Genomic DNA, 27058 nt, shown 5'->3' with positions numbered 1-27058 from the left:
ACAGCTCTTTGAAGCTGTAAAGATGTAAATCAAATATTGCCCAAGCTCAGGGTTCTAGGTTTTCCTGTAATTATTTGGGAATTCCAAATTTAATAGTTTTATTTTTTCTGAGAGTAGACAAGCTCTATGTATGCAGACTTGTATACATGTGGTGCCTTCAAGCCTTTCAAGTGTTTGTGTATCAAATGAATTGTATTAAAATTACAATTTTAAGAGAACTCCAGTTCACTTTCCACTGCTCATCCCCCAACTTCCATCTGACAAAACATGCACCATTTACATACCTTGTCCTTCGTCAATATTTGCAGCTGTCCTTAAAGGGACAAAAATCATTTGTCTCTGGTGAATTCCTCTTCCCTCTTTGTCGGGGCAATGTCTCATTAATAGAAACAACAAAAAATGTGGTTTAGTTGTCACAAAATGCTCAGTATTTCAGGACTGTGCTAAAAGCTCTGCTTCCTCTGTGTTAGTTTTCAGCTTTTGTTTTAGTCCGTCTCTTGGTTTCTTTTTTCTAACTCTGTCTTGAAAAGCAGTATCCCAGCCCATCTTTATGCAGAGAAGAGACTCATGAAACCTGTATTACCCCTCAGTAATTGGTATGAAGACCTGGTAATTGCTTCATTTTGTAGATATCTTCCCACATAGAGGGTCTGAATTCTTTCTTCCATTGAGCCTGAGAATCTGCTTTGTTCATAGAGTTTTTTGCATTGAAGATTGTGATTTGACTTTGTATGGAAAGACCAGTGGTAAGTCTTAAGCACTATCCATAAAGTTGGAATGAAAGGAAATGAATTCCAGAAGTCTCAAATTTTGAAGAAACAATTTTCTTCACCCTTTCAGTGAAAAATATAATCACACAGTGTTCATGTTACCATAAAATCCTAATATTTTGTATAATCTAGCCTTCTCTTTTGTAATTCCATCATTAAAATTAAATTGTATAATCATATATTACCCAACCAATTAATGAATGATCTGGTTTGAATGTAATACCCAGGGATCAGGTTTGAAACCCATATGCCTTCAGAGAATTTGTCACATACATGAAATAATATGTCTCTGTTCTGACTCTTCTTGTATATGTCTTGGGATGTTTTCCTTTTTTTTTTGCCTGTGTTCTTCTGTAGGACCATTATTACATTTGTATCATAGATGGGGACATTGCCAAGTCAGTCTGTTTCTCAGCTGGTAAATGGTTTCTTCAGCAGCTGTGTGACGTTTTGCTTGCAGCCTTGCAGAAAGCTAGGATTGCATGCCGTGTCTATGAAAAACAGCATATGGTAATGAAAATGGAGTTTCTTTCTCCATCATTTCATGTAGTGGATCATAATGTAGCTTGTAGGATAAAGTAAGCCATGATTTCTGGCCTGAAGCTCTGGAACCTCTTAGATCTGCAGGTGACCGAAGTGTTGTGAAGAAGCAATAGTTGCTTTTGATGCAAGAGTATAATTTTAATGAAATCTTGCTGGTTTTAGTATGAAATAGCTGAAATGCATCTGTGACACCCATTCTCGAGTACAAGCCACTCCTGTTTTCTTATCCAATGCAGAATCTTTCTTCTACCTGTCAGCTACAGCTGGACTAGACAAACTAGACAAACTTTTCAGAACATTTGAAAATGTGAGTCAACAACCTGGAAGAATAGGTGTTTGAGCAAGACCATCACAGCAAGTATAAAATACACTGAGGTGTAAGTAACTATACACCAGATGATTGTGAGGAACCTTAATAGAACTACTATCCCAGTAAGCTAATTTGTGAGTACGTAACTATCAGATCTGCTAGAGTAAAGGATTTATTATAAATTTGGTGTTTCCAGCAAAACAATATTTTGAGAAGACAACTTCAATTTTATTTCTCTTGGACACTATCCTAAAAAGGCTTGAACAATGCCACTGATTTACATATTTTTTTTCTGTATTCTAATACATGATGCTCCCATGAACATAGAATATTATTTTTAATGTTCAAATCAGGAAAAGTAAATATCACATAGATACTGATGGCAATTGACTGAAGAACCAAAATGTTTTGTTGCTTTTAATAAAGGCTCTGAAATTTTTTCCTTTCCTTTAGACTTATCCAACTCGACATGGTTGTAAGAGTAAGAGACAAGGGCATGTGGCTTAGAGAAACTAAGAACCAGGGTAGCATACTGCATGGATGGTCTTAAAGATGTAATAAACATAATTGGTGATTCAATGGCAATTATGTGGTAGAGTGTCAAATTTTGTTTAGTGACCATATTTTTCCTTCATGTTGAAGGGAATAATGGGAAAGAAGTTTAAACCATGAGTTCTTTGTATTGTTTTAGTTGATGATAATCTGTTTTTTTACATGTGTGTATGTATATATACATATGTATACATATATATGTTTGTTTGAAAGCATGTTGCACACGTGAACTTTGCTATGTATATATTTTTCCAGTATCCTTTTGAGATAGGTGGGTACTTCTTCTTTTGAGGGTAAAGGCTGTGTACTGTGCTAAGCATGACTCTTGCTTAGCTTTTTGTAGATTCAGGTCTAGAAGCAGAAGAGCTAAATACATATTAACCAATTTTTAAAATCTATTTTCTCTAAAGACAAAATAAATAAAGGTGATTCCCTGAAGATTGTGTCTTATCCACTGTTATGGCTCATACGTCAGATCTTCTCTCTGTGATCTGTTTTTCATCATGAAAATACCCTGGAGCAGTCTGAGTTTCTTCTTGTAGTCTCCAGGGTATCCTTGCTCTTTTGTCCTTTACCTGTCTTGGCCCTGACTTGCCAGATGTGACAGTAGTTTTTGTGGCTAGTCTGAATGTATGTGCTTGACAAGCTGGCCAAAGAGAAGAGGTGGGTGTGAAATACTCTACTGCTTTCTCCCAGTGAGAACACTGGTTAGATTTGTCTTGTATCCAGTTCTGGGCATCTGTTTGAATAACTTCAGACTCAAACCTTTGAATAATTTTAACCAAATTTAACTCAATAATCTTGATCATCATGGGACAGAGATAAGAGAGGACTGGGAGTGATGGATTAATGCACTCGTGCAAGTCTCATTTATTTGGGTAAATTATTACCCTGATTTAATGTCTGATAAGCACAGGAGGAATATCTGATGGCTAATATGAATGACAAACCTCTAAATACAAAATGTGAATGCTCATGGGAAAAGATTAAAATTTGGGCAGGGAGGTGGGGTGATGTTTTGTGTATTTTCTTTCTTTATTGCAGGCTAAGCTCTGCAGAGATTGAGCGATCATCAAAAAGTAATAATTGCAGTTAATTCTACTACGTACTAATAGCAATATGTATACTTTCCATTGATGAAGGTATAAGATTTTCTCAATCAAGTAACACTGTGGAGAAAAAAGGGCAGTTTTCCTTTTGTTTGCATGTGTGATAAATTAATAGTTTTACTCAGTGTCTTAACTTTTACTGGTTTAGGTTTTCAGGTTCTTTGTACGTCTTCCATCTTCAAAAGACAGTGGTGTGACACCAATGACACACTGGTGTGTGCTTTTTTTTCCCTAACTAGCGCTATTCTTTGGGCAGCTCAAAGTAAAGCTTTTGGCTTTGTCTGCCTAGGCCTTTTTGTCTTTTTGTGGGTACCTCCTTTTTCTGTTTAGAATAAAAAAAAATCAGTTCACTATTTTTTTATTATTATTATTATTAATTCACTTTATTTGGTGTAATACTGCTATCTATTTGTTGAAGACATTGTAAAAATATATATATAGTGAGCATCTTAAATCAATTTCTATGTAACTTCTGTTTTTCTGTCTCTATGAGTGTATCTGGATAATTATCACTTAATGTACGTAGCTAGTTATTTGGCATATCTACAGCAGATGAGTTCATTCTTACTGATTCCCGGTGAATTGACTGTTTTCATCCTCATTGTGGAAATGTGATCTTTATCTTGAAAAATTATTCCTTCCACTGTATGTAATAGTCAGGCTTTGCCAAGTTTCTGTGTATGTTTGAATGTCGTATAGACACAGGGATCCTCTTACTATCTCAAAATCGTCCTGCAGTTCTGGGTTAATGAAGTAGTTGAAGAAGTGAGCGGTCTTTAGTGCGCTAACTTAGGAAGAATTGGTAATTAGCTGGGCCTGTAATAAACTTATGTAGTCCCAGTCAATCTTGTATTTTATTGTGTTTCAAATGAAGTGTAAAGTACTACAAGAAATACACCCCTCCTTCCCCCTTTGTCAAACTGTTATTTACTCCTAGATTATAATGAAAATACTGGTATTAAACATGAGCATATTGCAGTCCTACTTGGTTGTGCCATGGTGGTGTTGGGGCGGGAAGAGCTCAGAAATGAATGTGCTCCACCAGGGTCACAAAGTTGATGGTTTGCTTTGGAGGCTGGAGGCACTTGGGACCCCGCTGTGCTCTTGTCTTCCCTGCACCGTGAGGAAGGGAGGCTCAGCCTGGAGAGGAGTGCACCATGAACTCCGTAGCTTGTTTTTCTCAAGGCTGGGCTGCGAGGAGGATCAATTGGCAAGATGAGATTCGCAGACTGAGATAACCAGAGAGCTGCAGTGCTGGGGAGTAACCAGCAGCTAACTGGTAAATGTTCAGGTTTTAATGGAAAACTTTATCAAATTTGATGTTTTGTGTTGTTACACCTCATTTCCTAACAAGACATAGCTTAGTTCCATTCCTCAGAGAATGGCATTATTCTAGATTAAAGATGATTAAAATTTTCATAGGAAGGGGGACAAAATCACTGTCTGAAGCCTTGCAGCTATACAGAAGCTTTATCCGCTTTTCTGATTGTCTACTCAGTGCTACAGCTCCCTAAATTTAGTGTATTAGGTTGAAGAGCTTCAGAGAAACTACCAAATGCTTTTGGAATGTGTGAGCTCCCGACTGCAGAACGGGAATACACAGCTGCTGAGCAGATGATGTGCCAGTTCTGTTTGCTTGCCTTTGTTCTTGCTGGACTGTGGGACAGGGCAGCATGCCCTTCTGCTGTGGCATTTCTTACAATTACTCAGAAAATACCAGTCTGGGCATCTGCAATGTGAGGCTTCAGCTGGTTTGTTTTATCCTGAATTTTCTGGGAAGTCATTATACTGCATGTGTGTAGCCAGTTGCATTTTGTAAATTGTACAGGGACTGCTTTTGAAATGTAACCTTTATTAAATATACTTAAAACAAAAAGCCAGGAAATATATTTTGAAGAAATATATCTGTCCATCAGAGGTATTCACTTATTTACATAGACAAGGTGCTGTCAGACACTGATTCATGATTGTACTGAATAATCTTTTTGAAAAGGCTTTCATTGCATATATTTTGTGACCAGCTGTTTCCAGAGTTGGTAAGTTAAAAGTGACAGAAACATACTCTTGCCCCATGTTTTTAGGTAGCCCTTCCTGCATGTTTGATTTGGATTGATTTTTTTCTGGAGTATTTGAGAGACGTAAGCTGAACATGCCATCTTCTATGGGCACTGTTGAAACAGCTAGGTGGCAATGTTCTTCTTGTTTCTTATTGTTGTACTAGTCCATGATTAAGATGTTTATTAATAAAGAGTAGTACCTTGTAGATTTCATACAGAGAATGAAGTTAATTAAAGTAGTTTTTCAGAAATAGTGATCTCATTGAGATTTGAGAAGGATCTGCCCATAAAACTATTTATACTTGTTGCACATATGCTAGCTAAGCAACTAAGCTACGAAAAAGCTAAGACTGACATCATAGTAATCTTCCATTCTTTTAAGTGGGTCTGTCATATCTGAAAGTCAAATTATTTATGTATTTTAATACTTTTTGTTAATACAGTAAAAATAGACCTGAAATATTTTCTAGTAAAAATGTGTTTATTTCTTCCAGGTTAGTTTTTTGATTGACTCATAGTTGGGAGCATTCAATTAACATGCCAGTTGGGAGAGGCCTGATAAAAGAATCCGTAATTCCTTCTGACTTACTTCTCTGTGCCACTCATTGGTGGATTTGTCTGGTTTAAGTCTGGTCTAAAATGGCAAATGAAAAGGGGAAATGCAACTCTATTAGTTTCATCTTCAAGGATTGAAAAATGTTGCAGTCTTCTTACAGGTGATGCTTTATTGTCTATATGTAGCTTTACTATATAGCCAAGCAGATCACTATTAGTATGGAATGCAGAAGAACAAGTCATTACTGTTTGTTACGTGTTGTATTTGTTCATCTTAATTTCCCACAGGAACCTCACCGGTTTTATTAGTGATATAGGAAATGGCTGCAAATGAAGATGGGAGTTGGGTTTGGCTCCTTTATGTGTGTATGCCGTGCTTTAGTGTAAGTTTTTATCTTCAAAAGTGTTATCAGGTTAGGTTTTGGTAGAACCAACGGCTGCTGAAGGCAACATACAGCGGTAATTTTTCTGCATTCTTGTAGACGTCATGTTTTACCAAAATCGCCTACTCTGTAATGAGAGGGTATGATCTAAATCTGTGTTGGCTTTGAAGGAATATGGTATGTAAAACTTTCATATGTTTTTACTCCAGTATAAGATCATTAGGACTGTGTTTTTCATTCATATATTTCAAACTACGGTTGCTCATGAAGAATATTTCCTGAAACCATGTTCTAAACAAACTTCTGTAGGTGAATTTTTGTCTTTAGGAAAAGAACATTCATGTTAAGCTTTTTGTAGTGATTGTAAGAGGATGTGTGAAATGTCCTCTGTTGTTTTTTTATTATAATGATTATACAGAAAGAAAGGGAATTGTTCAATGCAAAATTCTTTTTCTGTATTCTTCAAGTATTGGTTGAAGCACAGGGAGAAATCTTTGTGCAGTGTCAGGCTGTGAAAAACAGTCCTTATTCTTGCAAGAGGTACTAACAGGCAGGACTGCTGGAGCTCTGCAGGCAGCTGCTGCTGCTGCCTGCCTGGCTTGTGTTAACCGCTCCCTGCTAGGAGAGGAGTAGCTATCACAGCACTTACACTGCTTCTAGGTGGTGTTCCCCGACAACGTTTTGTTCTGTGCTGCACCAGGCATTTTGTTGGTTGGAAATTTTGAGATGCAAACCCAGTTTTTCTGACCTTCTCAGTTAATCCAAAAGTATCCAAACTATCAAAGTTAAAATGGAATTATTCCTGAACCCTTGAATTGAAAGTAAATTTATTATTGACTCTTCCTATTAAAAATGGGATTTGTTATACTGGTTTTTGGCTGCGATACAGTTACTTTTCTTCACGGTAGCTAGTGTGGGGCCATGGTTTGGATTTGTGCTGGAAACAGTCTTGATAACACAGGGATGTTTTCATTGCTGCTGAGCAGGGCTTACACAGGGTCAAGGCCTTTTCTCTTCTCACCCCACCCCACCAGCGAGGAGGCTGGGGGGGCACAAGGAGCTGGGAGGGGACACAGCCGGGACAGCTGACCCCAGCTGACCAAAGGGACATCCCACACCGTATGGCGTCATGCTCAGCATAGAGAGCTGGGGAAGAAGAAGGAAGGGGGGATGTTGGGAGTGATGGCGTTTGTCTTCCCAAGTCACCGTTAGGCGTGATGGAGCCCTGCTTTCCTGGAGATGGCTGAACACCTGCCTGCCCATGGGGAGGAGTGAAGGAATTCCTTGTTTTGCTTCACTTGCATGTGTGGCTTTTGCTTTACCTATTAAACTTTCTTTATCTCAACCCATGAGTTTTCTCACTTTTACTCTTCCGATTCTCTCCCCCATCCCACTGGAGGGGAGTGTGCAATCAGCTGTGTGGGGGCTGAACTGCCTATGGGGGTTAACCCATAGCATTTGTTTTGTCATGGAGTAATGGAATCTTTTTGTATTTATTTATAGATTAAAGTAAGTGCAAATACTGTAATTCTGTCTTCAACCAGCAAATGAAGGTCTTCTGTAATGAGACCAGATGATTACAAGATGTGAAGGTCTAGTATTTTGCATTTTCATAGAAGTGGTGTTTCTGGTCACAATTGCAAGCCAGTGCCCTGGCTCCCACATGGAGTTTTGAAGATGTTCAAAGATTTTATGCTAGGAACGGTGATTTTTCACAGAGGCAGGTGCTGCAACTTCCTTTCCATCACCCATCCCCTCCCTTTAAGACAAGATACAAGGTACGTGGCCAGGATTTAAATCGTAACTTCAATTACTGAACCGTGTGTAATTTAAACTGGGCCTATATTGTCTGTCTTGTGCAAGCATGCATACCTAGTATGGTTTCTGCATGATTTTTTTTCTTTTGCAATAAAATGGATGGAAAATTTTAATTCCTTTCTGCATTCAGATATAAAAAAATATCAGTCATTATTTCAGTTTATCAGTCTTGTTAGTAAAGAGGATGACTTGTGTATTAACATTGTATATAATTAAAAAGTATTGGGTGAGTATGAGCTTGTGCAATGCATTGTAACCTAATATTATAGAGTACTTCGGGGAGTCAAAACATGCATATGCATTAGGAAGTTGTGTATTGTGAAAACATATCAGTTTTCTCTCAGACTAAAGAAATCTTAAATACCACAAAGAGGAAACAAACACTTGAGTCTCTGCTTACCTGCAGAAAACAGTACTCAGTAAGTAAGTAGCTTCTTTAGAATGAATTAAGGAATGGGGCTGTGATTTGTTATACTTTATCATTTGGTCTTTGTTGAGCATGAACAGTGGTCATAATTGTGTACGTATGTAGAGGACTGTTTTGAAAATTGTAAGACTTCTTGAAAAAAGTTTCTTTAAAACATTTGCTTACCACCATTTCGGTATTCCTCTGTATGAAAGTCCTCATATATGTAACACCACACCTAGTGCTAAGTTACAGGAAGATATTACAGCACAGCAGTAAAAATAAAAACTTTTTTTTTTTTGAATATTTAACTCTAATGTGAAATAATTAATAGAAAATCACTGCTTTGAGAAGATTTAATTAGCCTATTCAAATATTACTACTAACCTTCTTCACTTGTGATGAGAATTGTTTTCCATCCTGGACAAAGGAAATACTGGAACACTCCAGTTTGAATACTCATTATTTTCTTCTTCTGGGAATGTCTGTGTTTCTGATTTTTCCAAACTTTTTTTTGTTGTGTCCATATTGATTATTTTCAAATGTTGATTTTTTTTATTATTGTTTTGTGCTGATCCAGCAGTTGAGACTATTGTAGTTTCAGTGACCATGTATTGATTAAATCAGTGTTCTACTTGGGCTTTATGAGAGATTGAAAAGTTAGATACCCTAACACTTATTCCACCTAGTATACTACTACTTCTGGACAGTTTTACAAATATGCCATTTTGAGAAACAATGGGAGAGTTGCAGTTATCCTAGTTACCCTTATTGGAATCTTTAAACGTCCCTTACGTGTTTTACAGGGGGTCTATCCCAGGGCACTACATAGTGAATACACGTGGGATGTCTCCTTATGCAATAGAACGTTGTTATTGTTTGTGTCTCTGTAATAACAGCAGTTCTTTACAAATTATGTGTATTTCTTTTTACATCATATTAAGTCACTTGAATCCTTATGAATTTCCATATATCAAAATTTTGCATACATTGAGTTTCGGAAGCAATCGTTACAATATGAAAGTAACTTATAGAATAATAGGCCTAATATGGCGGGGGGAGTGTTTTGTTTTGGGGCTTTTTGTGGTTTTGGTTGTTGTTTTGGGGAGGTTTTTTAATCAACAGTTGCTTAGAAGCTGACAAATTCTTAGAATTAGGCAGATTAAAGTTCTGTGTTGTATGGCCATGCCTGTTGCTTTACTGTGCCTTCAAACCAGTGGTAAATTGGAGTGCTACTCTAAGTACATTTTAATATTGTTATATTCAGCACACCAAGAAAGAATACCCTTTGAAAATGACTATATTATGCAGCTGAAGATTTAGGTTTTACTGTGATATTCTTGAAACTGTTTGGTAAGTGTATTCTCCCCAGCTGAGAAATCCAAAGGGGGAAAATTAAGTGCCTGTTTTCCTTTCTTCTTCCACATATTTGATAAGAACAGCCAGTCCTATTAAGAACGAATAGAGACCTGGTTAGCTTATTCTACTTTTCAGACTGACAGTCAAATAATAGAGTTTTATGGGGTTTTAAATTTACCCAGAAACAAGCTATAATGCAAAGCATTTTTTCCAAAATTTGATTCATTATTCCAATAGGCAAAGATGAGTTGGTAATTAAACACAATCTAATGAGCCTCTTAACAAAAAGCATATTTTATAATAAAGGTAAATTTTCTGTGAGAGCTTTATGTGAATGTGTTAATAGTAAATGAGAAGATGCACTAAAGTCCACCTTGTTTCTACCAGTTTCTTAGTAAGAATAAGAGGAAGGCTGTGTAGAATTGATGCTGTTTGCATTTTTATGTCGTAACACTGTGCCCTGGAAACATGAAAAGGTTTTTATCAAGAGCCCCAAGGCAAGGTTTTTGATAGAGGTCCCGCTAAATCAAACCCAAAAATGAAGCACAAGTGAACTTGTACTCCTGTGACCGTAGGGAGAGATTCTGTATGCTCTATTGTACCAGCATCATTGCTAGAAATACTGGTGCATGGAAAAGTAATTTCTCAGTCGCTTTCTGTAAAAGCAGGGAAAGCTGTGAGCAAATATGCCGTCATTATATCATGACTGAGTAATAGTGCTTCTGAAAATGTTTGCCTGTCTCCTGTTATCAGATCGTCCAATTCATAAACAGTGAATGAGCAGAAGATACTTGTGTGGTAGAAGGAGGATGTACCCTCTTTGTTGGTTTGTTTGTGTTTTTTATACAGCAAGGTTATATATAAAATATTAAGCACATAAAATGAGGAAATGCAAGGAAGTTAGATTAAATTTTTTTTGCTTTCTTTTTAAAGGTTTGTGCTAAATCCAGTCTTGAAGTCTTAAAGTTCAAGCCACTGAATTCTGGTGTTCCAAATAGCTTCAGTTAAATTATAGGAAGTGAAATGTAAAGTTACAGCAGTGAGTTTCCTGCGATTTTTAAATCGTATGTTACTGTGGAAAAAATATGCTGTATTTGGTTCCTTTTGTTTTTTTTTTTTTTGTAATTTGGGGCGGGGGGGGCAGGGAGGAAGATATTTAGATAAATGTGTGCTAAATCAGCTTTGCTGATGGTACTAGTTTGCTATGTTTGCTACCAGATGAGGTTTCAGTAGTAGGTTTCAGAATAACTTTGAAAACGCTTCAACTGTATTAAAGAGCTAATTGTTTTTAAAATGTTGGATCCAGCACCTTCTGTATGTCAGTACAAAATGATGGGTTATCATTCTGCGCAGTAATTACGGAAGTTCTAGAGAGGACAATGTTAAGATGACAGGGTGTGGTTTTTCAGTTTGGGTTTTTTTTCTGTTTTTTTTTCTTTTAACTTCTATTAGGACAGATACTGGAAAGTGCTAGGACTTACTTTAAAATCTCTTCTCTAACATACTTCTTGCATTGCAACATTCTTTCAATCTTACAGTTCAATAACTGTGTAAGCCTTACATTTGGCATATTCTTCTAAACCATGAATCAGAGAATTATGTCTTTCTTCTTCAAATGTATATTTTGTCTAATTGTTTTTAGTAATGTTTAGGTGTAAATAACCTCAGGGTGGGTTTTGGTTTTGGAAATCTGTTATTTCTAGAAAGCTTAGAAGGTGAGTCTCTGGGTATTTAAGGGAGGAAATATGTTTGATTTATTTATATGTAATTGTTATTATATGTTTCTAGTTGGCTGAATGTGTTTACTTAATATATCTCAGTGCTTATGAAAATGAAGAGCTAATAGCATTAACAAGAGTCTGGCATAGTGTATACAGGCCATCTTTACAAGCTTCTGGATTCTCTTCTGTGCATGCTCTTCTGCCCAAGCCAACTCTCCCTGTTCCAATTGCAAGCTTCTCTTTGAGCACATATTGCTAATCGTCCTGAACTGAGCCAAATTAAATGGTGTATTTTTAATGAGAAAAAGAGTTTGGATTCCTATCCATATGCTTCAACTGATGTCAAATCCTACTTTAAACAGATGCTGACCTCTATATTACCAAGGCATGAGGGCTAATTATGCTTGAACAAATTTCCAACTTCAGCCATCTCTAAGGAACAGGTTTTTTACATTTTCAAGGGTATATATATTTTGTTAGATCAGTATACCATACCTGTTAAATTTGTCTTAGGATGTGTCAGCCTCAAAATTCCAATACCTCGAATGCATGCTATTGAAAAGAAGATAAAGCCAAATGTTCTTAGAAGATTTGCACCTCATTTGTCTTTACCATGTTACTTTCTGCTGGAGATTAATCATCAGGAAGATAATTGTACTTTCTGCTTAAAAAGTGTATGCCGTCTTTTTTCTAGAAGCTTATCTTCCAGCTCTTAGCCAGCCATTCCCTATGCACCAGTTACAAATGGTTCAGTCTGGCATATCAACTGGGAGAGCTGGTAGCACTAGCTGTTATCCACAAAAGGCTTTGAAACTACGAATATGGCCATATCCTCTTTCCTCTCCTCCTTTGAGTTAAAATGTGTAAATGTAAATCATGCATGGTTAGGATTATTCTTTAGAATGCCTGTAAGTAGCTCTTATGTATAAATCAGTTAAGAGCTTGAGGCATTTATGCGGAAAGGATATATGTAAAAGATTCCTGAGTGTGTTCTCTCTGACATCTTTTTTTTTCTTTTTTTTTTTTTCTTTTTAGTTAAAATTATTCCATAGAACCATGTGTACCTGTACAAAGTGTATCATAAAATAAGTGCAAAAGGCTAAATAGGTGATCATAAATGATTCAGGGTGGTAGAACATCTGGCCTGTAATGAATAATATTTTACTTCATATAAATTTCTGGTTTAAGCTTTGTTTTAAAGACCAAGTCTGCTTTTCTGAAAGTGCACATATGGCTAAGTCAGAGTTCACAGATAAAGATAGTACAACATTAGGGTTTTAGCTGGCACTGTTGATAGTAACAGTAATATGGATAAAGCCTGTCATACAGATCCTGTAACACTCCATAATCTGAGAAAACGTAGAAATCAAACTTGTAGAACTGAATTAGAGATGTGTGGGTATTAAAATACTCTATTCACTCCCATTTAAACGCAGACCATCTGTTGTTTCCAGATGTACTGCTTCCTGCAGCAGTATACTGGGAATGCCATTACAGCATCAACAATTTTTTATTTATTTTTTCTTTCTGGTTCCGTAGTGTCGTTCCCAGAAGCTCCAAACCACCTACCACTGGTGTTGCTTCTTTGAATGACGGTGCACTATGGCAAGGGATGTAGTGTTACTCCATGGGTAACTGGGAATATGGGTGGCAAAAATACTTCAAGATGTAGTGTATAGTATTTTGAAGGCCCCAGTGATATGTTTCAAACTATGTATAGTACACCACCTTAATCTGCTGCCATCTGTAAAGCAATGGGCTGTCACCTCCCTCAAGACCACTGCTTGCCTCATTAATATTGCTGGAACAAATTATCACTTCACAGCCCAGAAATCTTCTGTAGCAGTTGTGGTGATTGATGTAACAAGGCTAAAAAATAATGATGAAACGCATGTTCCAGAAGACAGATTCAAATGGCAGGATCTTCAAAGGCAATTAAACGTGACACAGGAGGAGTCTTCCTGGAATAATGGCTTTCCAAATAAATGGCAAGATAACTATGATATTCTATTGTTATTTTACTTAAACTAGTTTTGTATGCAGTAATTACCTCTGAAAATTAAGCATACAGGCATAAAATAAAGAATTTAAGTTTTAGTATGTATTAAATATGTGGACAGAAGAAAGTGAACTGAAGTGAGAAATAACGTCACTGAATATATCTAGTTTTCCTCTGAATTACAGACTTTGTTATGTGTAGGTACTTAAGAATTTATATTTAAATAAATCATGTCGGTCCTTTTGAGCATCTATTTTATAGCAACCTATCTAGAGCTGCTATTAGTCTAATATACAGCTGAATTGTTATCAAATAATTTGGTAATTTTTTTGGCTTAAAGTAATTTACAGGCTTCTGAATCAAAATACAGTTGTAAGTAGTAAACCTTGTGTACCAAAGGGTTCTGATATTCCTCCAAATGAGGTCAAAAACTAAATGCACTTGTGTAAGTAACTTTATGCACATGAATTGACAGATTAGTCTCTCATCATAACTGCGAGATGGAGCCTGTATTTTTGTCTCCTGTGATTTCACAGATTTCAGGGGAGCTGCTCATGTAAAGAAGAACTGCAGGACTGGGCACTTTTCCTTCCTGCTATTGGGATGATTTTTTCCCACAAGAAATGTACCTTCTCAACTCTTCTGCAATGTGCCAGAGTACCTTTAATATTAGACTCGCTTTCAGTAGACAGCTCAGTTTAAGGCAAGCAGGAGTATATTATTGCACTGGGATCGCTTATTGCAGTACTTGGGCTTTTCTTGAAAATCAAGTATCTCATTGCTGTCCGTACTTGTAGCAATGCAGTGAAATCCAAGGTGCCTGTGAGACTATGGTATGTATGTCTTGCATTTATGCATGTCTGATGGGATAGCCTTTGTATCTAGGACATCTCTACAGTTATACCTTCTAAGAGCTTCTGGGAAGGAAATAACTACATATGAAGAACTTTGTAATTTTTATGCAAATATTTTTTTTTAATAGTCAAACAGATAATTCTGAGTAACTGTTTGGTTTAATCAAGGTTTCCAAATTTTATTTTATTTTTTTGTGTTTTGTAAAACTGACAGAAAACTGTCACTCTTCTTGGTAGCAGTGCTAAAAGCATATTAATACTTTTGTTTTAAGATATGTTTTATACTGTGCTTTTCAGGATAATGAGATGCATACTAGGAAAATTTGAGGGGGGGGAAGTGCATTCTCTTGCCCTATTTCTAATTAAAATTCAGAGTAGAAGTTTTATATTCTTATACTGAACGTTTTAGCAGACAAAAGCTGTTTTTCTTACATGAACCAATGGAGAATTCTGTGTTGTGGTTTCCACATATAGATCAGCTTCTCCCCCAGCACCAGTGGACACATGCATATAATTGAATTTCAGGTCCCAGAGGTTTGGCATTCTTTCTTTTAAATTCTAATAGAACAGCCACTTATGAATGGATTGAAATTTTAAGCTTAAAAAAAAAAAAAAAGAAGTTATTGTAATAGGAAATGTTGATGAATTCTTCTCTATGACTTAATTTGGGAGAAAGCAGACTGCACTCAGAAGCAACAGTGTACTGAAAAATGAAATTATCTTAAAGTTCTCAAGCTCAATGTTTTGAAAACGTTTCAAAGAGTGAGATACTGAACATGAGATACAATGAACTCTAGAGGGGGAAAATGAACATAGTTAGGGTGAAACTTAAAATAGCTATTTTAAGAATATAGTTTGAAAACATTATTATAAAAGCATTAATAAATGAATAGACATGACCTATTCACAAGTGCTAATGCGAGCAGGCTTGATGTTCATTTTGTGCCAGGAGTTCTGACAACTCTCCTGTTTGTTTTGCACTTGGATTCTGATACACACTTTGATATGATGCCAAAAGTTAGATTTTTCCTTTTATGGGTTTAGTGTAATTTGATAAAGAAGCCCTGCCATGTTTTCAACAACTTGGAATGCAGTAAAATCTGAAATTGCTACAAAGAATCAACTGGTGTATTTTAGTAGCCCTGATTCTACAAAGAAATGTGCAGTCATTGAAGCAAGGATCTGTCTGTGCAGATCTTTGCAACATCAGGGTCAGAGGGCGCATTTTCAAATCAGCTAAAAGGTTTCTGCTGACTTTGGTGGCCCTTAGGTCATGATGCCATAAAAACAGGAGAAAATAAGTGCTGTTTGTGTTGAGAGTCTTCCAGTGTATAGTTACCAAAAGAAAATGGCTACTGTGGCCTTCATTTAAACTATATGATTAATCTAGATCAGTTCAGAAAGGCTCTCCCCTTCTGTTGGGAAGGAGTTAAAAGTGGAAGGAACAATTGAAGGTACCGGACTTGAAAACTTGAGTGTTGTAGTGTGCTTTTATTTTCTCATGCTGGAGAATGTTCGACTAACAATTTTGACAGAAGGGCGTGATTGACCCATTCTCGCCATAACGGTTTCAGATTTGGTGTCAGGGATTTGGTGCTTTTGTTTATGTTCCTAGTGCTGATCAGCAATTTGCTAAACAAGGGGAATGTATAAATAATTTTCTGAACTTGTAACTGTCCAGAAAATTGCAAAAGTGAATTTTCCATCTATTTTTGGCTGTTTCATTACTCAACTAAAAAATAATATTAATACTTAAGCATCTGTCTAAATTTAGATTGTTGTAGTATGGAGAGTTCTGGACTTTTTAATTTTGGAAGAACTTAAGCCATCTGTTGCCTTGAAGCAGAGAGATTTAGCAATCAAGTACAACAGTAAGAAGGAATTTATCTAGGGAGGCTATTAATTAACAAACTTGGATAAGGTTCAGCATCTTCTTGCCTTTAAAAGTCAAGTCACTTCTGACAAATTGGTTGGACAATTAGATTTTTAAGTGAGTATTGTGTTAGGTGTTCTTTACTTTCACTGCATTGCTACCCTAGAAAAGAGTAACTGGATGAAAAATATACCGATTTTTTAAATAATTTTTTTTTCTTTTCAGAAAAAAAGTGAAAAGAAACTTAACTTCATCTACTTGCATGTAATTATCTGAGAAAATTCGGCTCAAGCAACAAAGTCATCTCGTAGTTTGTGACTTGCTTTCCACTGCCTTAATCAAAAGTCTGTCTTCCAGTGTTAAGGACACACACACACAAAAAAAAACCCCAAAACCCAAAAAACCCCACAAACCAAACCAACCAAACAAAAAACCCCAAATAACCCAAACCAAACAAAAAAACCCCCAGATCTCTTAAAATGCAGGCAGATACCACTCCTCAGATTTTAAGTAGTAATGTTATTGGCCTTCACTTATTTTATTCCTCCTTGGGTATAAATAACCTATAAAGGTTAAAATATATAGTTGTCATTGCTGTGTGACATTTCTGCTGAATTCTTCCATTGCAGAGGGCCATTGGAGTCCATTGGACTTCAGTGATTTTTCACGACTTACAGGGTTGTTAAAGATAACTCTTGGTGACTGAGCATTCAGATAGTTTGTTAGGAGTCCTAGGACAGTATCTGCAGGGGGTTGCTGAATGACTCTTATTTTGCTTAGGAAATAATACCAATGAAAAGGTCAGAAGAAGAGCCATTTATCCTCTGAAAGCCATTGCATGCTTTTAACATTTCATACCATGTTCCGTTCCTGAAATCCTTTCCTCCTTGGACTTTCGTGATTCAGCCCTCTCCTGGATCATCTGCTTGTCTCTAATCCTTTCTTTGTTATCCTCCCTCCTCTTACCTTTACAGCTGAGTTTTCACTGTTTTGCCTAAATTTCTGTCATTGTTGTCTTGCCCACTTCTCTTCGTACAACTTTTCTCTGGACAATCTTGACAGTAAGAGTTCAGCCGTTGGTTTGGGTTTTTTTTTCCTATCTGCTGTTGCATTCTGCCTGAAGGAATCTGGCAGGGTTTGATAGCTCAGGCTCAGTGCTGCAGCAGGCCCATTTCTATGACTTCTGGTTGACCCAAACTGGCAAAAGGAGTGTGCTTTTTGTAGTTACATTCTAAGATAAAATCACTCCTCTGATAGAAAAGTTAAATCTCTTAATCTTGTTCTGTCATTCTTGACTACTGTGGCCATTGCCTCTAGTCTTCCCTAAACACATTCCCTTTATAACCACTGAAAACTGTTCTGTAAAAACTAGATTTCTGGCCTGTCATTTCAACATCTCTTCCAACACACTTTCTCTGCCTCATCAAATATACCCTGGTTAACTTTTCTCTTCTTGCATCTCTGTGGCCTGGTTTCTCTTTTTGTAGCCTAGAAGAGGAGACAACTCATGCCCAAATCAGCCTGTGCCAAGCTTTGTCTCTATCTAGTAAAGTATTTAGAAAATCACCTCTGTCCCTTTTATTCAACAAAAAGGTTACCCATAAATGTCTGCCAAGTTAGTTCCTCATCCTCAAATGCCCGCGTAGAACTCTGCATTCATGATATCTCTGGAATGTTTAACACCAGTCACTTTAGATTGTGCTCTGAGACTGCCTTTTAACCGGTATTGTCTCATTATTTGTTCCCTTTTTCTTTTCCCATCTGTTTGCTGTATTCATCTGTTCTCTCCTGTCTCATTCTTGATTAGGAAACTGTTTGACTCAGATCATTTCTGCTTTGTATTTGTTTAGTGCCTACTAGAATAGGAGTCTGCAAAATCTTCTGAAGTAAGTGATGGCTCTAAGGAAAAGCTAATGCTGTTTGGAGCACTGTTAAGCTATGTATAAGGGGTGTTTCAAGTGAACATGTGGAGAAGCTGTTCCTGCTACTCCTTTACCTTCTCCTTTTTGCCCCTTCATTCAGCCTTTATGCTTGATACATTATTTGGAGCTTAGGGACAAGTCAGAGCATAAGACTCTGCTCTGAGTGGCACAGGAGCCTCAAAACTTGTTTCTACTTTTTACCTGGCAGCAAAACTGAAGTGAAACATTGGCCTCCTCAGCAATATTTATTTAGTGATTTTGAATTAAGCTCTAATTGTTCAGTTATGACACACAAATTTACTCGATTAAAAAACATGCATAATTGTGTTGGGGTAACATTTATAATTAAATAATTAATGGCCAACTTCCGAGTAGCAGAGCGTGGCGTTGGGGTTGCTGTCCAAGGTAGTGTTTCTAACATCGCCACTTTCTAGGCCTGCATTCAGTGCCTTAGCAAATGTGCCTTTTACATTCCGAGTTACGTTTTATAGTAAATCCTTTCAATTAATGTATCTTACTAGATTAAACGGTACTTGAAATTTGCCATGTTTCAATTTCCATTAAGAAGTAATAGGAGAGTTGCCTTTAATAATTTTGTAGAGTAAACCATGTAGGAAACTTTTTGGTACTCGACGGACAGAAAATGAAGCATTCTGCCTACCAAAGAGCTTAGATCAGTAATCTCTTCTGCATTTGTGAGCTCACTGCTGTTGGCTGCTTTTTATGCTGGGTGATACAAGTCTAAATACACCAGCAGACTTGCAATAAAGTTGGAAACCTTAAAAAGAGAAAAGTCACACTATAGAGTCTTCCTGAAATTCAAATGCTTGCAGGTGTGGAACCAAATATTGGAAGCAAAGCAGGTAAGGATTCTTAGTCTTCATTTTGCATATAGAACAATGAAACAAAATTAACGGAATGTAGTAATAGGTAACATGTCTGTCAAGAGGACAAATATATAGGGCAGATGGATTTGCTGAGCATAAACTTTATGACTTTGTTCTAAAAAAGAGACAGTAAGTGCACACATTTCAGATTAAAAGTATTATTAGTTGTGAAAACATGTATAAAACATCAGTCTATAATGCCGAGAATAAAGTTTAATTCAATCTAGTCTTAAATAGTAGCATTTCTTAAGAAATCAGACCCAAACACTCAGTTTACAGAGAAGTGGGTGGTGTTGGTATGGAGGTCCTGATGGCCATGCCTATGTTATCATGGAGAGTGGGTCCACGGGAGCAGCGGGTCAGCAGAGTGAGATGTAGAACATGCAGCATGTGCCTTTTGGCCGTGCAGGGCTGCAGCTGGGTCTGGTTTAGTGCTGTGGACTGAGTGCCCATTAGTGGTTGGAGTGGATCTTCTGGCTTAGCTTCATGTAAAAGCAGTCCAGTTTGTGCACTGTAAGGCCTATTTGCAGGGCGGAGTACAGGAGGAGGGAATGTCAGGAAACTGACTTCGAAAGCCTTCATTGCTGTTGCCAGCTAAATGAAGATGCACACAATGACCAAGATTGATTTCTTTGAGGAATGCATGTATTGCACCAGCCTAGCATGAGGACTGTTTAGGAGGCTTAGGTTCCTCCCTCAGTACTTGTTCTTCTGTCTTGTACATTGTAAGAGAAGTTCTTTTCTGTAGAATATTCTGTACCTTTTTTTCTGCCCAATACTGTGTCAGTTTGTGATACTTAGATAACTCTAGGCCCATGCAGATGGGTTTTGATAACGGCCACTCGTGTTGGAGACTTGATTTTCTCCAATTTTAAAGTATATTCTAAAAGAAAGAGGAGGTAAAAAAAAGAAAAAAAAAAAAAAGCAGAGCTTTGCAGGCATTACTGTATCTGATTGTCTCATGAAGTTAGTGGGAAAGATTGAGCTATAGGAATATTTTTAAAAGGGGGTGGGGGGGTGGAGGGGGTAGGAGGGAGCAGGAATTTACTTGCTGTGCTTCTAGTACTGGAACTCTGTCTGGGATTGTCAGAAGTATATTCGATGTTGAACAAAACTACAACTAAATCGTTTGAGACAGATCTTAAAACCTTCACTTCCTCAAATGCTAAGTGTTTCTCTGTTTCTTGTTATCTGCTTTTTCAAGCTGAATTTTTACATATGCGATAAACTATACTGAAGAGAGTCTGAAAATAACTTCTAGTTCTTCTCTCTTCCATTCATCTCTGTACTCAAATGGAGAAAGATAAATGCATGTGTTTACGTTCCTTTTCTCTTCCAGCAACATTGAGCAATTAGGCACAGCTGATAGCATTGCTGAGATCTTCATTGAGAGTTTTGGGGAATGCATATTTTTAGTCAGGCTGCTGCAGGGAACAAAGTGGTATCACACGTCTGTAAGGTACAGTATTACAATTTAGAAATATTTGGCATTGGCTACACAATAGGCTTTTATCCTTAACTGTGAATTTTTGATGCTTAAGCCACATATTTAGCTCTTTGAGTTTTATTTCTATCACTCATTAGGATTGACATTACACAACACGTTTATATCTCAGCTGTCTTCTACCATATGGTACTGTGGGGTTTACTACTTAACTCGCCAGATTGATGGTGAGAAATGGAGCAAAGAAATTTTTTTAATATATTTCAGTTTGGGAGAGAAGGGGTATAAGATGTGAAAGGGAACTCCTCTTCCACTGAAAGTCAAAGAACCATCCTCTTTGCACACATCATCTTCTTCTGACTCCTTCAGCAGCCAATGCAACTTTGTAGCATTCTATTGCATGTCTAAATCCCAGCAGGATCATTTAGAGCTTCTAATCAATGTCAGTTATTAAGTATACTGCTTTTAAGGACTGCTGCATTTGTAGCAGTGGATTACCATTTTTTGGATCAATTATGTTGAAATCTGCTAAAAACACAATATTAACAGAAATACAAAGTAAAGACAGTATTTTTTCAAGTCCAAATGCAAATAGAAGTTGCAGGCATTGTGGAAGGGTGAAGAGAAATACAGAGAACTGTGCCTCCTCCAAGAAGAGGTTTCTTTCTCCTGAAGTTGCCAAGCTGCTGGATTAATAGCCCCATAACCTTATAACCAGGGCTCAGTTTTTATCTGATGTGCTATCCTGGAAGAGGATGTTGATGTGGGTACAGGTATTTTTCTTATGCCTAAACCTTGCTTATGTTTTTACAGAGGTTAAAATTTTGCCCTCTCCCCTTCTCCAAGTTTTAATAATTAATTTAATTAGAAGGGAGTATTAAGCCTCTTCCTCCTCCAGAACTCCTGAAAGTCCTAGAGCTTCACTACACTGTTAACAGGATGCTCGTCTAAATGTGACGGGGGAAAAAGAGCTCTTTGCTGGCTGGTAAGGCAGTTGTTCACATTTGGTGTGTGAAAAGCCTGCACAGTGCACTACATTTCCCGTAAACACTGCATTTTCTGTAGTGCACATATTATTTATTCTATTTGTGAATTACATACATGCCACTATTAAGTGGCTCTTACTGAGTCTGGTCAGTCACTTTGGGGATTTGGAGTTGGTTGACCTTGTGAAACTCACCAGTGTTGTGAACAAGACATGCCTGTTAGCGCTGGCTAAATTTGTGTTTCATGTGCTGTGTTTGTGCCTGTAAAATCTTCCTGGCCCCCTGTTATCCTCATGTCCCTGTGTACAGGGCTGCATCCACCCGTTCAAAGTATATGAAATATAAAACACATAAAAGGTGTTGCCTTTACAACAAAAATTATAATGATAATTAGCATCTTGAAAACAATTTTTGTCTTCAAAAGTCTAATTTTTTTATTTGGAAAAAATACAGGAAGGTGCTCCGAGGAGATGAGGTAGAAGGTTTTGAATTTAGTGTTCTTATTCTCTGTCAGTTGTTTATTATGCAAAATGTTCTGTCATACTCTGCTGTAGTGAATTTTTAAAAAATATTTTTAAAGTCAATAGTGATTTTTCTCATTGATGTTGATGATAATTTCTAGCAGTGTGTTAGTGTATTTCCAAATCTGCTAGAATCGGAATTTAAGGATTGTTAATTATATTAATATTCCTTTGTGCTGGAATTCACTAGCCTTTTAAGAATTCAGAGCTGATACGGCAGCGTTGTCACCAAGTCCTGCAGCTGAAAATCCTGCAGTCTAAAGAAAAAGGCTGGGTGTGATGGCTCTCTGCCTGGGACGATCTCTCCCGTGGATGCCTGGTCTCCTCAGGGAGTGTAGGTGAGCGGCAGAGCAGGGAGCTGCCTGTGGTCTGATAGCACTTCACGCCTTTCATTGTGGCAACAAGTAACGAGCTCTGTTTTTGTAACTCTGAATGGTAGTTGGGTCTTACTACTGGGTGTATATTTATCTTACCGCAAATAATTAAAAAAATCTGTTCTTTGTTATACAGTGCATATACAACAGCTCTTAGTATGCAGTGTACACTTTTACTATACACTGGTTGGTCGTAGACACACTGAAATATGTTTTCCAGGACTTCCTACTGATTGTCCCAGTTACTGTTATATTACTAAATACTGTTTTAACATGTAACTTATATATTGTTTTGCTATTTTCAAGTATTATTTCAGTATTTTTTTAACCTTAAAAGTGGTAGTGAATAATTTTATTAAAAATAATCACATTTTGACGGGTGCACTTTTTAAAGCGTGTGTTGAAATGTAACTAAAATGTTACAATAACTCTCAGTCACTAAGGAAAAGTTGCTTTTAGTATATGCTCTAGGCTTCACTGGTGAAGTCAGAAAATAATTCAGATTGGATGGGCCTGTAGGATTCACTTTGGATCCACCAGGACTCTTCACAGAGCTGGTCCCCAGCCAGTCTGCTCTGTCAACCGAAGTGTCTCATATCAATGCAATGTTACTGACTACTGAAAGTAATGATCTAATTGCAGCCCTGTTTCTTTTGCTTTCGGAGGAAACAAGCTGAGATATTTTAACAGGATTTGACTACAAGATTAGTCAGCCCTTTTAAAGAATAAGTTTCCATTTTACATAGTTCAATTTACATTATTCATTTTACTTTTGTTGTCTTTTGTGTTTTTGTAGAAAAAGATTAATAGTCTGAAAGTATCATCTGGGAGGAGAGAAGAGGTATCTCACCCATGAAATGCATGTGAAATGAGTTGTATTTGTACTTTTATATACACCTACAAATACACACTTGTGTGTAATTATTGTTAGGCAAAATCTGTTAGGTGCAAGAATTCTGTGATATGCACATGGTTTTGACCTTTTTCTCAGAAAAGATATTTTATCAACAGAGTGTGTTATGAACAAATAAAAATACTTTACAGACCTTCTTTCATTCTCATTAAAAAAATGAAAGAAAATCATTCAGATGGACTACAAATAGCCAGCCTGTCAGGAATCACAGAACAGGAAGAGCTTCAGCCTTTTTCCTTACAAACTAAGGGTTAATAGACAACAGATGGGGCCTGCAATATAGGAAGCAGAAAAAAAGGACATTTTTTGATCTGTTTAATTATTAATAGTATTTTCAGCTAGCAGGCTAGTAGGCTGGAATTTTCATAAGCATTTGGTGTTAACTTAGTAGTGGGAGCAGTGTGAAGTCAATACCAAATGGTTTGGAACTCTCCCACACAAGGTCTTTCTCACTCCAAGTGCTTCAGCTGGCACGCTGCTGAGTGGAGGCGGGGGCAAGGGGCGACCTTGCGAGGAAGGACAGACGGAAGGGCCGAGTTCAGCCTTCGCCGGCAGCGGCTGGTCTCGGGCCTCCGTGTGTCCATGCGTGGTAGCTTGCAGGAGCCAGGCTGCTCTCAGGGGCACACAGTGACAGGACAAGAGTCAATGGTCAGGAGGGAGCACGGGGAAATGCTGGTTAGGAAGGCAGGACAATGAATTCTTCTTGATGAGAGTTGGTAGGGACCTGGGAACGCGTTGCCTGGAGAAGTTGTGGGATCCTGGGAGAGTGTCAAAATTTGGCTGAATAAGGCTGTGAGGAACCTTGCCTAATGTTGAACTTAGGCCTGCTTTGAGCAGGATGTTGGACCTCCAGAGGCCCCTTCCAAACAAAAATTTTTTACTTTTGTATTATTTCGTTTTCATTGGGTTTTAATTCTTTCCCTTTTTTTTTTTTTAACCTTAATGCTTGATTTATATATAAAAAATTGTTCTGGGAATAGTTCAGTCAGTTTTTGACATTTTTTCTGTAGGAATTTGTTGGGTTTTTTAATTAGTGAACAGCTAGCTTAATGTCCAAGGTAGGTGTTTTCATTAGATTATAAACTAACATTCTGTGCTTACATGATTGTTTATCTGTAGGATTCTTTCTTATTCCATGAAATGTAAATGTAGTTAGTTTTTTCTTTAAAAAATAATAAACACCAAATATGTCTCCAGTAGCCTTTTGAGTTGGAGCATTTCTTGCAAACATCTAAATCCATAAATATCTAAAATATCTAAATCCGAATATCTAAATCCTCTGTCCTAATCACAGTGCAGATGTAAGGAGCTTGACAGCTGCTGCTTTGTACCAGTGCTCTACTTGAATTGCTGTAAGGAGATTGCTGCCATAGACAGACTGTGGCTTTGGCTGACTGGCACACCCTCTCACCGGGCTGTCCCTTAACTGCAGTAGCACTTGCCCAGGAGTCCGGTCCCGTTTGCTCCGTTAGCATGTCACTTAGTGCTGCGTACAGCCCTCTGCGCTGGGAGTTAACCTTACCCCGCTTGAGATTCACTTAGTCCAGAAGAAGAATCAGATTAGCAGTGCTAACACCCTTCTACGACCCACTGGCACCTACGCTTCCAATTAGAGATACCTTTTAATGCAGGTGTCTGTCCATTTGTTCACTGATAGTTAAGACTTTTGGATAAAACCATTCAGTCAGAGTGTCTTGATCTTGTCACGTACTGATTAAACAGCAGTGCTGTGAATGAAAGAAGGGTTGTCTAAATCCCCGTATCATTGCTTTTTTTATCCTTTAGCTCATACCAGATACTTGAGTTAAATTTGAGCTGTTGGGCTCGAGTTGAAAGGCCCTGTTGTCTTTTTCCAGTTGGCCTTAACAGTTAGAAAATTTTATGCTTACTGAGTGCACTGAATTAGTTATGCTTTTGTGTGTATACTATGGTAACACTGTGTATACCTTAATCAAAATGAATTGGAAAATGTAATGTAGCTGTAGCTGTTCTTTGTTATTTGGGGAAAAGGATCGCAGGTATTTTTCATGCCTTAGGAATGTATGTGTAGTAAGATCGGTGCAAGATTGTAAATGGGAAGCAGCATTTGTTGATAAGGATGTACCTCAGCCTTGGTCTCTTCCCCCTCACTGAGACAGAGGACTAAGAAGAATACATGAAGGAGGAATTATTCATCTTCTGACTAATATAATAATGCTATGCAGTCTGAGAATGTCAAAATTTGCTCAAAAACTGAAAAAGAAGGGGAAGTAAATGCAGACAAAGGAAAGAAACAGGCTCAAAGACAACCCCATTGGTGAAGGCTATGATTATAGTTTCAAGGAATCCTTTGATAGGTGCATGAATCTTAGCTGGATGTGTCTGAAGTGTCAGAAGAGAGTTGAAGGAAAGTTTACAAGGCTAACAGTGTTCATATGTTACTAAGTGGAATGTATTAATAAAAAATCGATCCACCCAGCCAGGTTTCAGCCTCACTTACCAATTCTGTTTCTGCTGTTAAGGGACAATATATCAGTAGTTTGCTTATTAAACAGCTGAGTATTTCCAGAGTAATTGAAAAGCCACGATGAATAATTTTGCAACCAAAATTCTACCAAGTTCTTCCCTTGCCTCCTTTACATTTAAGCTTGAGGTATAATTTTTTTTGTTACAGTAGATTACAGTGGAAGTTAATAAGAGATAGGATACTCAAATTTCCTGTCATTGTGGTATTTCTGGGAAAATAACCTTCCTAAACAATGATGCCATGTTTTATTTTCTCTGGTGCTTTTGACAGTCTAATATATCTGTGCCTTGCTTATTGTTTGTGCAATAGGCCTACAGTTTTTCTCCCACCTTTTGAGTGCTTTTTCTGTAACTTAGAAGAGCACGGATCCTGGAATTTTCCCTTATGTTCTTACGGATAAATTCAGTGCTTAGTAGGGATGGACTCCCTGGAATTCACAGCACCCAGAAGTTCCGTGTAAGGTTAATGTGTGATACTTATATGCCTAAGTATGTATGAAATTACTTACCCTGTCGTCAGCACTGAAGACACCAGTTGGCTTGCAATAACCTTGAAATAACCTTTTCAGTAAATGGTTTCTGTTAAAGTTGAGTTTACATCTGGGGAATACGGGCTAGTCCTTAGGCCTCCAGTGAGAATGCATTTGGTAAGAGCGTACAAGTAGTGTGTTTCATCCACGTGCAAAATCTTTCCCCTCCCCCTGCCTATCTATCCTCCCTCCCCCAGCATTTTAGGCTTAGGACTGGGACTCCAGACCAAGCTTCTGGGAGGAAAGTGATGGACGATAGTGGCTGAAAACTGTCATCGGTTCCTGATAAATCTTCCTTCCTGCTTACATTACCAGGCAGGTTTTATATTGAAGGTGTGTAAACGCTCTGAATATGATAGATGCATCTAAACCCCAAAACACTCCTGTTCCCTGTTACCTCTTCTGAGTTTTTCTTTTCATCAGACTCTTGATATTGGTGCTTATCTAACTGCTGCTGGGAAGAAATCGTTGAAATGGCTGGTGCTAGCAATAGTAGTCAGTAGTTGTTTTATGCCGTCGTCCTCCCCCCCCCCCTTTTCTCCAGCCTTCTTGTTATATTTTAAATCTTCAGAAAAATACAAATAAATCATTTTCTTCAATCTGGCCATATGTTTCAGGGGGTTTAAATAATCAAAAAAGATGTCACAAGGTGGCAAGCAGGGAAGCA

The 27058-nt window shown here is 37.5% G+C and overlaps 1 protein-coding gene across 1 annotated transcript in view; it reads left to right on the top strand.

Annotated features, from left to right (window-relative positions):
- The window catches only part of TENM1 (teneurin transmembrane protein 1), a 347960-nt gene that overhangs the window by 22383 nt on the left and 298519 nt on the right, over positions 1-27058 (top strand). The gene's annotated exons all lie outside the window — the stretch shown is intronic.

The sequence above is a fragment of the Ciconia boyciana genome, chromosome 12 (assembly GCF_034638445.1).
Source record: "Ciconia boyciana chromosome 12, ASM3463844v1, whole genome shotgun sequence".
Taxonomy (NCBI): domain Eukaryota; kingdom Metazoa; phylum Chordata; class Aves; order Ciconiiformes; family Ciconiidae; genus Ciconia; species Ciconia boyciana.
The sequence above is the reverse complement of the archived record's forward strand: the minus strand, read 5'-3'. Positions and strand labels throughout refer to the sequence as shown.